The sequence below is a fragment of the Nyctereutes procyonoides genome, unplaced genomic scaffold (assembly GCF_905146905.1).
Source record: "Nyctereutes procyonoides isolate TBG_1078 unplaced genomic scaffold, NYPRO_anot_genome, whole genome shotgun sequence".
Classification (NCBI taxonomy): Eukaryota; Metazoa; Chordata; class Mammalia; order Carnivora; family Canidae; genus Nyctereutes; species Nyctereutes procyonoides.
This window is the reverse complement of record NW_026575140.1, coordinates 89,596,018-89,607,997: the sequence shown is the minus strand read 5'-3', so window position 1 is coordinate 89,607,997 and position 11,980 is coordinate 89,596,018.

Genomic DNA, 11,980 nt, shown 5'->3' with positions numbered 1-11,980 from the left:
AATCAATCACTGCAATACACCACATTATTAAAAAAAAAAAAGGATAAGAACCAAGTGACTGTTTCAACAAATGCAGAAAAAGCACTGACAGGGGATGCCTGGGTGGCTCAGCGGTTTGGCGCCTGCCTTCGGCCCAGGGCATGATCCTGGAGTTCCGGGATCCCTGTGTGGAGCCTGCTTCTCCCTCTGCCTGTGTCTCTGCATCTCTCTCTCTCTCTCTCTCTCATGAATAAATAAGTAAAATCTTAAAAAAAAAAAAAAGCACTGACACAACACAACTTCCAGTCATGGTGAAAACCCTCAACAGATTAAGTTTAGAGGGAATGTATGTACCTAAACATATTGAAAACCTTAGATGAGAAACTCAGAATATCATCCTCAACAGGGAAACACCAAGAACATTTCCTCTACAGCCAGGGCCAAGACAAGGATGTCCGCCCTCATCACTCTGATTCAACACAGCCCGGAAGTCCTAGCCACAGCAATCAGACAACAAAAAGAAATAAAAGGCATCCAAATCAGCTAGGAAGATGTCAAGCTTTCACTATTTGATGATGAATGATTTTCTGTATAGAAAACCCAAAAATCTCCATCAAAAACTGCTAAAACTGATAAATTCAGTAAAAGACACAAAGTGAACTTGCAGAAATCTGTTGCATTTCTATGCACCAATAATGAGGTGGCAGGAAGAGAAATTGAGGATTCACTCCCATGTGGACTAGCACCAAAAACAATAAGATATGTAGGACTAGGCCTAACCAAAGAGGTGAATGTCCTGCACTGTAAAGCCTATAAAACACTGATGAAAGAAATTGAAGATTTGACGGGATGAGCACTGGGTGTTATTCTGTATGTTGGTAAATTGAACACCAATAAAAATTAATTTATTAAAAAAAACAAAATAAAATGAAATAAAAAAAAGAAATTGAAGATGACACAAACCAATAGAAAGGCATTTCATGCTCATGGATTGGAAGAACAACTATTGTTTATATATTTTTTAAAAGATTTTATTTATTTATTCACGAGAAACGGAGAGGCAGAGACACAGGCAGAGGGAGAAGCAGGCTCCACGCGGGGAGCCCGACGTGGGACTTGATCCCGTGTCTCCAGGATCAGGCCCTGGGCCGAAGGCGGCGCTAAACCGCTGAGCCACCCAGGCTGCCCTGTTGTTTAAAAGGCTATATACTACTCAAAGAAATAGATAACACAGCAAAAATGAAAAAGGAAGAAATAAGAAACTGGAACAGACAGATAACCAGCAAAAAAATTGAATCAGCAATCAAAAATCTCCCAACAAACAAAGTCCAGGACCAGATGGCCTTCCTGGGCAATTCCACCGGACATCTAAAGAAGAGTTAATATCCATTCTTCTCAAATTACGCTCAAAGCAATCTACACATTTAATGCGATCCCCATCAACATAGCAATGGTATTTTTCACAGAACTGGAACAAATGATCCTAAAATTTGTATAGAACCATGGAAGATGGGCTGCCCTGGGGGACTCAGTGGTTTAGCGCCACCTTCGGCCCAGGGCGTGATCCTGGAGACCCGGGATCAAGTCCCATGTCGGGCTTCCCACGTGGAGCCTGCTTCTCCCTCTGCCTGTGTCTCTGCCTCTCTCTCTCTCCCTTCTCTGTGTATTCTCATGAATAAATAAATAAAATCTTTAACAAAACAACAACAAACCACAGAAGATTCAAAATAGACAAAGCAGTGTTGAAAAAAAACCAAAGCTGGGGTTCAGATTTCAAGTTATATCACCGAGCTCTAGTGATCCAAAGAGTATGGTGTGGGCACAAGGAGAGCCTTAGATCAATAGAACAGAACGGAAAACCGGAACAAGACACACACCTGTAACTCTATGATCAATTAATCTTCAACAAAGCAGGAAAGAATATCCAACGGCAAAAAGACAGTCCTTCAACAAACGGTGTTGGGAAAACTAGGCAGCCACGTGCAGAAGAATGAAACAGGACCACTTTCTTACACCATGTATGTAAAAAATAAATTCAAAATGGATTAAAGACCTAAATGTGAGACCTAAAACCATAAAAAGAAGGAAAGATAGACAGCAACGTCTTTGACATTGGCCATTGGATCTTCTTTCTAGATACGCCTCTGAGGTGAGGGAAACAAAAGCAAAAATAAACTATTGGGACTTCATCAAGTTGAAAAGGTTCCGCACAGTGGAGGAAACAACTGTAGCTAAAAGGCAACGTACAAAATGAGAGGAGATATTTGTAAACGACACATCTGATAAAGAGCTGGTGTCCAAAATAGATAAAGCAAATATAAATCTCAGCATCCTAAACACAAATTACCAACTGAAAATGGGCAGAAAACATGAATGGACTTTGTCTCTGACAAGCCATCCAGATGGCCGCCAGACACACGGAAAGATCACTCAGCGTCACCCATCACCAGGGAAATGCAGACCCAAACCACAATGAGATGTCACCTGACAGCCGTCAGAATGGCTAAAATTAACAACACCAGAAACAACAGGTGTTGGTGAGGCTGGGGAGAAGGGGGAGCCCCCTTGCTCCTGGTGGGCATGCGACCAGGTGCGGCCACTGTGGAGGACGGTGTGGAGGGTCCTCGAGAAGTTAAAAGTAGAGCGACCCTACGATCCTGGAATTGCGCAGCGAGGTACTTGCCCCGAGGATACAGAAGCACAGATTCGAAGGGGGACGCGCAGACCAGTGTCTGCAGCAGCATCATCAACAGCAGCCAAATGGCGGACCGGGCCTAGGCGTCCACCGACAGATGAGTGGGCACAGACGATGGGGGAAATACAGTCACTTCGACGTCACTCGGTCATCAGAAGGGATGGAATGAAGCCATTGACAACGACGTGGGAGAACCGGAAAGGACTGACGCTAAATGAACTAAGTCAGTCAGAGAAAGACAGATACCATACGATTCCGTTCACGTGTGGATTTTAAGAAACCAATCAAACTGGCAAAGGGGCGGGGGGGGTGGGGAGATGAGAGAAGCAAACCAAGAAACACACTTAACCATAGAGAATAAAGTAATAAATACCAGAGGAATGGGGGGGTGGATAGGGAAATGGGGGATGGGGATGACGGAGGGCACCTGTGACGAGTACCAGGCGTTGTAGCCAATGGTTGAATCACTATGTGGTACACCTGAAACTATGTTATACTGTGTTAACAAACGGGAATTCAATTAAAACTTTAAAATGACAATTGTTAGTATTGATGGAACGGGTGCGCACAGCGAGATAAAAACAGAAAGGAACCTGAAAATCCAAATAAGAGTATTTAGAGCCACAAATCCCCTCCTTATCCCAGCTCAGGAGATGCCTGCCGTGGCTCTTCTCACCCCTCAGAGGCCTGGATTGCGATGCTCTAGAGAGGCCTCTGAATCGGTGGAGCCAGGCTGTCCTTGAACCCAAAACCTAAATATAACGCTTAAAACTAACCCCCTGAAGATACTCGGGTCCCAAATGCCAGGCACATGCCAGGACGCTAACCCCAACTCTACACAGACAATAACTATAACCCAAATCCTAACCTCAGCCTGACACTAGATCTATCACTAACCGAAAACCAAACACTAACCCCAAGCCCCTAATCCATAAAACCTAATCCTAACTCCAGCCCTAACCCTAACCCTAACCTTTATCCCCAACCCTAACCTTTAACACCTAACCCCAACCCTAACCCTTAACCTCTAACCCCAAACCCTAAACCCAAACCGGTACCATAACCCCAAAACCCTAAAATGCTAACCACTGACCCTAACCTCTACCCTGAACCCTAACTCCTAACTCAAACCCTAAATCCGAATCCTTAACCCTAACCTTAACTCTAACACATCATTACCGTGTGGTTTTGAGTAAGGCCTGCTGATGTCAGTGTGGACCCGACCAGTGCCTCCAGGAGCCTCCACAGCAGGACCCGAAACCACGCTGCTGTCTTTGTGAACATGGCCCTGCACCCTCCCTGCGGGTCAAAACTGTAGGGATGTCGGGGCCCTACATTAGCCCCTATACTCCCCCACGGGTCCTGAGGAGGCCGGGGCTCCTGTCAGTGTGGACGCGGCTACTCCTCATCCCCAAGGCTACCTAGCAAGGTTGGGCTCCTGTTATCACACAGCCAAGGCCACTGCAAACACGTGCCCCCTGGGTCTGGGCCATGACCCCTCCAGCCTGTCCTAGACGCATGGACCCCGACAGGGGTGACTGACACCCCCTCATCCCACCCTGTGCCCGCTGTGTCCCCCTGGCCTGTGAGCAGGCTTGCTCTTCACGCACTGGAACGTGGAGTCCCTCGTGCTCCCCCCGGCCCCCCTCAGGCTATTCACACATCGCTGCCCTCAGGGTGGGGAGTTTGCTTGCACTCTTGCTGGCATCAGGTTTTAATTTTGATGAAGTTCAGTCCGTCGCTTTCTCCCCTTGGTCATGTGCTTGTGGAATCTAAGAGAAACCTTCGATCCCCGCCCCCCCCCCCAAGCCTGCAGGGACACTCGCTGGCCGGCCCACCCGCCACCATCTCTGCGCCGGCCCCGGGCTGGGAGACGTCACCCCCGAGTATCAGGTGGGCAGTTCCCCGGAGCCCCTGGTCCCCCGCCCGTGTGCTCCTGATACCGGGGTGGGAGTGCTCTGTGACCCCAGCGTGACAGTGTGTCCTGGACAGTGGCTGGGAAGGTGGACTGTAGGTGGGCAAGGGACAGACAGGCAGCGAGGGCCCGTGTGTGATGCTCCAGCCCAGCCTGTGCCCCTCACGGCTTGGGGTTGTCTCCGGCTCTGGTCAGACAGAGGGGCACCTGCCCACGGGGAGCACCTGGACGCATGTGTCCTCGGAAGGTTCTCACGTGCCGTCATTCTTGGATGTCTTTGGATTCCAGCACCATGCAGGAGGACCCGGAGACCCTGCTGGCCTTGCAAAGGGCCAATATCATGGCCCAGTACCATCAGGTGAGGCCCAGAAGGGACCATAGACACTACACACCCACGACAGGGGGGACTATACCTGCAAGAGCAGGTGAGGCTCAAGAGGGGATCAGAGCCAAGGATGAGCCAGGTCAGCCCAGACAAGGACCGTAGTCACCAGGAACAAGTGAGACCCTGGGGATGGTCCCGGTGTCAGTAGCAACTAAGGGTCCATCCTGGATCCTAGTCATTGGTAGCTGAGGAGCCCAGTCACCAGGTACAGGTGAGCCCAGGTGGGGACCACAGTCATAGGTCCACATGAGGCCCAGGTGGAGACCAGAGTCAACAGGTCTGGGTGAGGACCACAGTCACCAGGTCTGGTGAGGCCCAGGTAGGGACCAGAGTGACCAGGTCCAGCTGAGGCCCAGGTGGGGACCACAGTCACCAGGTCCGGGTGAGGGCCAGGTGGGGACCACAGTCACCAGGTCCAGCTGAGGCCCAGGTAGGGACCAGAGTGACCAGGTCCAGCTGAGGCCCAGGTGGGGACCACAGTCACCAGGTCCAGCTGAGGCCCAGGTGGGGACCACAGTCACCAGGTCCAGGTGAGGCCCAGGTGGGGACCACAGTCACCAGGTCAGGTCAGGCCCAGGTGGGGATCATCACTGATAGATAGAAGCAGGTGAGGCTATCAGGCTGCGCCCACCGGGCAGACAGGCCCTTCCTCTGGTGCCCGGCCAATCTCAGAGGGTCGGCGTTCCCTCAGGATTCAGGGGAGGGAGGAGCCCTTGTGCTCCCTCCTGTCCCCATTTCCCTGCTCTGATCGGTTCCCACCACGGAGCCCCCTCTGTTGCAGGTGCACCAAGCAGGGTCTCCACAGGACCTGTCACTGTGCAAGGTCACCGACCACCAGGGCTTTCTGCAGTGAGTCCCCTGGACACCCCTCATCCATCTCAGGGCGGGGTGGCATTTGCAGGAACACCTCTCTGGAGGCTGACCCCCCCCCAGGTCAGGACCTCGTCCCCTGGAGCCCTCTGAGGGCCATGTCTGCACTGGGCTGCAGCTGAGACACCCCGGAGGACGACCCGGGGTGGGGGCAGGAAGGGAGCTGGGCCTGGGGGAGGCCCCTGGACACTCAGAGGAGGGGCCTCCACGCCTGCTTCGGGCAGGCCCAGGTGTCTGCCTCCTGCATCCAGGGGTGGGTGTCCAGTCCCTTCAGCAGGGGCTCCCGCGGGTGAGGAGCTCTGGGGCCGGGGAGTGCTCTCCGTTGGGGAACGGCCTGGTCTGGGGCAAGTCCTCAGGGGTGCTCTCACCCACACCCCCCAGCCAGGGTCCCCACAGTCCCAAAGGCTTCTGCGGGGCTGCAGGTAGATGCCAGGGTCCAGGCCAGGGAAGGGAGGGAGGGTGTGGAGCCTGAGCCTCCCCAGGCCCCAGGACAGAGGTGGGGGAGCATCAGGTTGGGGCCACGGTCCCCTGCTCCTTGTGGGCGACAGGGCCCAGCTCCAGGGAGACCCAGCCTCTCTGCAGACACCATGGAGCCGATGCTGGAACCTTCTAGATGTCTGCACCCCTTTAAAGGAGAATGAAAATGCGGCCTCCCAATCTCCAGCCCAGTGGCTGAGAATGTGGGACCCACTCCTCATGAGCCCTCCGGGGAAGCTGTTAATGGTCCGTGTGTCCCTGGTGTCTGTCCGCAGTCCGTGCTCACCCAGCCAGTGACTAGCATCTCCATCTCAGGTGTGCAACCCCAGTTTGCGTCTCCTAACCCTGAGGAATCCTGTGGCTCATGCGCTCCCTGCTCCTCCAAGGCGGGTGGGGTTCGTGGGGGTTGGCCACCTGCTGCCCCCCCACCGGGTCTCAGCCCCAAGCTGAGAGCCCACTCCTGGGCTCATTGACAGCAGCCAGGTTCGGGCTCTGATGCCTGGGAATTCCCCACACTCGGGCACCCCAGGTCTTCCTGAGGCGCTCTGGATCCTGAGCCTGCACTGTCCACCTCGGATTCCTCCCTGTTTAGTCGCCTGAGTGCCTTCAGGCCGGGATGTCCTTCATGGGAGCAGACATCTAAATGTTCTGATTTTGCATTCTGCTGCTCTATCAGCTTCTGGTGCCAGCTTCCAGAGCACCCCCCCTCCAGGTCTGTCTTCCCATATATCATCTTGGATTCACTTGTCTGCACTTCCTGCCTTGCACACAGTGGTTGCTTTTTTCTGCACAGCTATCCTGCTTTAGATCTCCAGGTGGATTCGCAGGTGTTCGGAATGATGTGACGGCGACCTAGTTAAAGTCCTGGAAGACAACAGTGAGATGCCCCACTCCTCTGCCATCTTGCCTGACTCTTCTGACTTAATGTATTTTCTTCAATGAATATAAACTGCGTTTTTAATGAGGGAGTAAAAAAAAAAAAGCCTTAGCAAAATGTAAAGCGGCCCTGTCTCAGACCAGGTCTGATCTTAGGAACAGTGGCAAGTACGGAGCTTGAAGGCAGAGACGGGAGTCACCGCTGGCGAAGAGGAAGAGGCAAAGCTGGGCCGGTGCCGGGCGCCTCCTCTCCCCCAGCCCATCCTCTTTCCTACAGATTTTTGAGAATCTAGCTTGTTCAGGTTTTAGCAACAAGAACACCAGGCGAAGTGAGCCGGGAAGAGACTGCTCTGAGGCTGGGCCGACTGGAAGGGCCCAGAGAGGCCGCCGGGCCGCCCGCACCACGACCACAGATACTTGTCCGTGAAGCAAGTGGAGACACACGGGCCGGAGCTGGAAGGAATAAGGACGCATCCTTTTGTGGGAGAAAAGCAGGTCGAGGGACCCGGCAAGGGCCTACGCAGACCTGGAGAATGTCAGGGCCCGTCGCAGAGTCCCTGTGGCCTTCCCCACCATGCAGCTGACCCTTGGCAGGGGGCTTGGGGGGCACTCAGCTTACTCATCCCCTGAGTCAAGTGGTCACCGAACAGGAGCGGGACGAGCCACTTACATTTTAACATTTTATTCTGTGTGAACACCTCCGGAAGCTCTCCTAAAGCTCTCCTAAAGCTTCTCCTAAAGGAAGGACTGGCTTGCGGGTGAGATTGTCCCTCCGACTGCACCTCGGGTCATGCTGGCTCTGCTGCCTTTTCTCCCCTGATGACCACCTAGCAGCTACGCTGGTGCCCGGGAGGCACCCTCTCATTTGCATTTCTATTGCTTGTCTCATGTCCCTCAAAGTGGGTTCCCTGGCTAACCAGGGATAGTAAGATGTCAAAGAGGACTGAGCCGACCCAGGAGGGAAGGTGGCTAGGATGAGAGGAGTAGGCCACAGGGCTTATTTCTTAGCTCTTCAGACCCCTGCAGTTTCCCTGGCTGATGTAGGAAGGACTGGGACACGCTTCCAGGCTGATGTTACAAGAGACAAGGGTGGGGAAGGGGGAGGGAAATTAAATAGCAAGAGGAGAGGAAGCAATGCTACTTTCAGAGGCTGCTGATTAAAGTAAGTTATTGGGCTGCTTCATTATTGCGGGGAGTTCAGTTGTGCCCCCATGGAATTTCTTGAAATGTCAGAGGTCTGTTTAGATGGTAACTCTGTATTTCATTAGGGCTTTCCAGAGTTACTTGCATGAGGCTCTGATAAACAAGATGGATAAGGGTAAGAGGGAATGATCTTATATTAGGGGCATCCCCTGTTGATTGAAGGGTGCAAATTAACAGCCACACCATCCTGAAAGGGATGGGCAGCCTCCTGATTCAGTCTCCTGTCCTCTGCCTGCCTCATTCACACCGTGAAATCCAATAGCATGAATGAAAGCTGAGGAAGGAGTCATTTCTGTCCACCTGCAGCTCTCCCTCAGTGCTACCCCTGCATCTAGCCCTGATTGTACTGTGAACACATGCACGCAAACACATAAACACACACACACACACACACACACACACAGGCATATGCATGATTCTCAGGAACTTCCTCATGTTGGAGCCAGAAGACAGGAAGAGAGACGATTTGCCAGGCAATTGCCAGGTGGTTGCCAGGATTAATGCAGTTACAGAGAAGTTGTAATTGCAGAGGAAGTCCAGAGAGCTTCTGTATGCCCTTTACCCAAACTCCTCAGTGTTGGCATCTGACATCACTGTTACAAGTGCCCAAACTAAGGAATTGAATTAGTATGATATTAACTCCATTTGTATTTTGCTCATGTTTCCACTAATATTGTTTTTGACATTTCCTTACTTTCTGACATTACCAGATACTTCAGGGACGTCTTGCATTTTTCATGTCCCTTCCCATTTCTCGAGGATCAGCCATTTCTCCAAGGATATTTTTCTTCTTTTTTTGTAAAATGATATTTAGAAACCTAAATCTGGAGGAGATTTGACTCATTGTTATTAGGGTATCACTTCCCTTAGACCTCCGCAGTGGACAGAGACACAAAATACATATATCCATCCTGACCCATGCGTGCATGCACATCAACAAGTCACGCTAAAATAGTTCTATAATCTAAACTCCCCAGGTGACCTACTGCAGTGAATCACTCTCTGCCCCCTCAATCCCTGGCAACCACCGGCCTACTTTCTATTATTATAGTTCCACCTTTTCCAGAATGACATATAAATGAAATCATACAATACGTGGCCTTCGTAGTTTGGCTTATTTCACTTCTCAAAGTGCGACTAAGCTTCCTGTGTGTCGTTGCATGAATAAACTATTCCTTTCTTTTTATTGCTAAGTAGAATTCTTCATGATGGACGGACTAGAACTGGTTTATCTGCTTATGTTTTGAAGGACATCGTGGTTGTTTTCCATTTTTAGCATTTGTAAGTAAAGCTGCTATAGACATTCACATGTAGGTTTTTGTGTGGATATAGTTTTCCGATGCACTTGCACAAATAGCCAGTAGTGACTTTGCTGGTATGTTGATGTGTACATTTAATATTATAAGAAATTGCAAAACTGTATTTCCAAGTGGCTGTAGTATTTTAAACTCCCACCAGTAACAAATGAGGTATTGTCATTTTTTTTCCTAAAACAATTACAATGGGTATGTTGTGGTATCTCGTTTCTCTTGTAACAAATTATGCAAAATGTCTTTTCTTTGGCTTATTTGCTATCTACATATCTTTCTTGATGAAGAGTCCTTTCACTTGTTTTGATTATTTTAAAAACTGTTTTTTTTTGTTTTTATTGTTGAATTTCAAGTGTAATTTATATATTCTCAATAAAAGTCTTTGATCAGATGTGTACTTTCAAAGTAACCTCTCCTCCCAACACTGTGGCTGATTTTCATTCTTTTAACAGTATCTTTCACAAACAGTTTTCAATTTTGATAAAGCCTAGTTTTTAGTTTTGTTCATGAGCATTGTTTTTGGCATCATTGGATTTGTATTTAAAAGACGAAGTCACTTTATTTCTGTTTTTATCATTTCACATATTATTGCTTGAGCACCAAGAATAATGCCTAGCAAATAATTATTCATACACTGAATGAACACACACCATTCCTGGGAAGAAATTTTTAGACAGAGGAAAAACCTTCTGAGCAGAAATGACTCTGCCACTCCCATTCCCCATAGACCTCTTCCCCCATCAGACGGGCTGAAGGGCAGCTTCTTTACCATTTCATGCTGGGCGCAGTTTATCTAAATGGAGAACAAATATCATAACAGGAGCTGCCTGAGCAGCCGTAGTGTCTTAGGAAATGAAGCCCTCAGAATGGAAAAGAAGGCACCCAGCTGTTTGCCAGCCTCATAGAAGGAACAGGGGTAGGAAGAGCTTGTTTTGCAATCATCTACAAAACTTAGCTGGAAAGAACCACCAGGAGCTGCTTCCTTGAAGAAGTACTTACTAGTAATGATAGTAGTTTTATCTGGAACTTTGAAACAATTTTAAGTAAATAGTAATTGTGATTATAAGATTTGTCAAGACAAAATAAAGCCATAATATCATATAAAGTTGAAGTTGCTGTAGATAATGGGCGATGAGTGCCAGATAACGGATCATAGGTATTTATAAATTGTTCCTTGAGTGACATTTAAAATATAAATTCTCCTCAAAGCTTCTCTTTATTATTTATTCATGCAAAAATACATTTTCAAATATTTACAATGTGGGATCCCTGGGTGGCGCAGCGGTTTGGCGCCTGCCTTTGGCCCAGGGCGCGATCCTGGAGACCCAGGATCGAATCCCATATCGGGCTCCCGGTGCACGGAGCCTGCTTCTCCCTCTGCCTGTGTCTCCGCCTCTCTCTCTTTCTCTCTCTGTGACTATCATAAATAAATAAAAAAATTAAAAAAAAAAAACAAAAATCAAATATTTACAATGTGAGTTCACACTGAAACACAAGAGTGATTTTTATTGAGTGTTGTTAAAAATGTATAAGTAAACTTTTTCATTTGTTAATGTTCTTTCAGAAACTAAAGCAATTCATTTGTGTCACACTTGAAGAAAAGTCATAAATGGAAACTTGAAAAATTGGTTAGAAAATGCAAACTTTTCTGGCAGTTTCTTAGCTCTATTGTCTCACAAGAGTGATTGTCCTTCTTTTCACAGAGATCTGGATTAGTCAGTAGAATAAATCATCATCATCATCATTGCCATTATTAATTGATTGCTATTACAGAGCTACTGTGTAATAATTACTGTGTAATTTCAGGTGCATGAAAGGCCTGGTAACAGATGGCATAAGGCTTATAATTGTTGACAGAAAAAGGAAAGATAGCAAGGACTCCTGAGCATGTACATGCACACACAGACACATGGCAATGTACTCCTTCCTGCATGGACATAGTGATGTTTTGCCAGAAAAAAACATTCTCATTGGGCTCAGGACTTTATCATTTTCTTGTCCTTTTTGGATGTGAAAAGAGGTGCGGAGAGTGTTTTTAAAAGATATCAGGACTAGAGGTATGGAGAAAAAAGAAGAAGAATGCTAGGAGATGCTGGGCAGAGTGGAGCATGGAGATTTTTCTAGGAAAAGTATGGGAAGATACATTTTTCTGATCTCCTGCTGGCATTTGTTCACCTGCTTTCATTGTTCTTCCTCAGCAGGCCTTTCCCATTTTCTTTTCCCCTTCTTTCTTCTAGGAGTGAGAATGTGATTAGTGTAGACAAGACCAA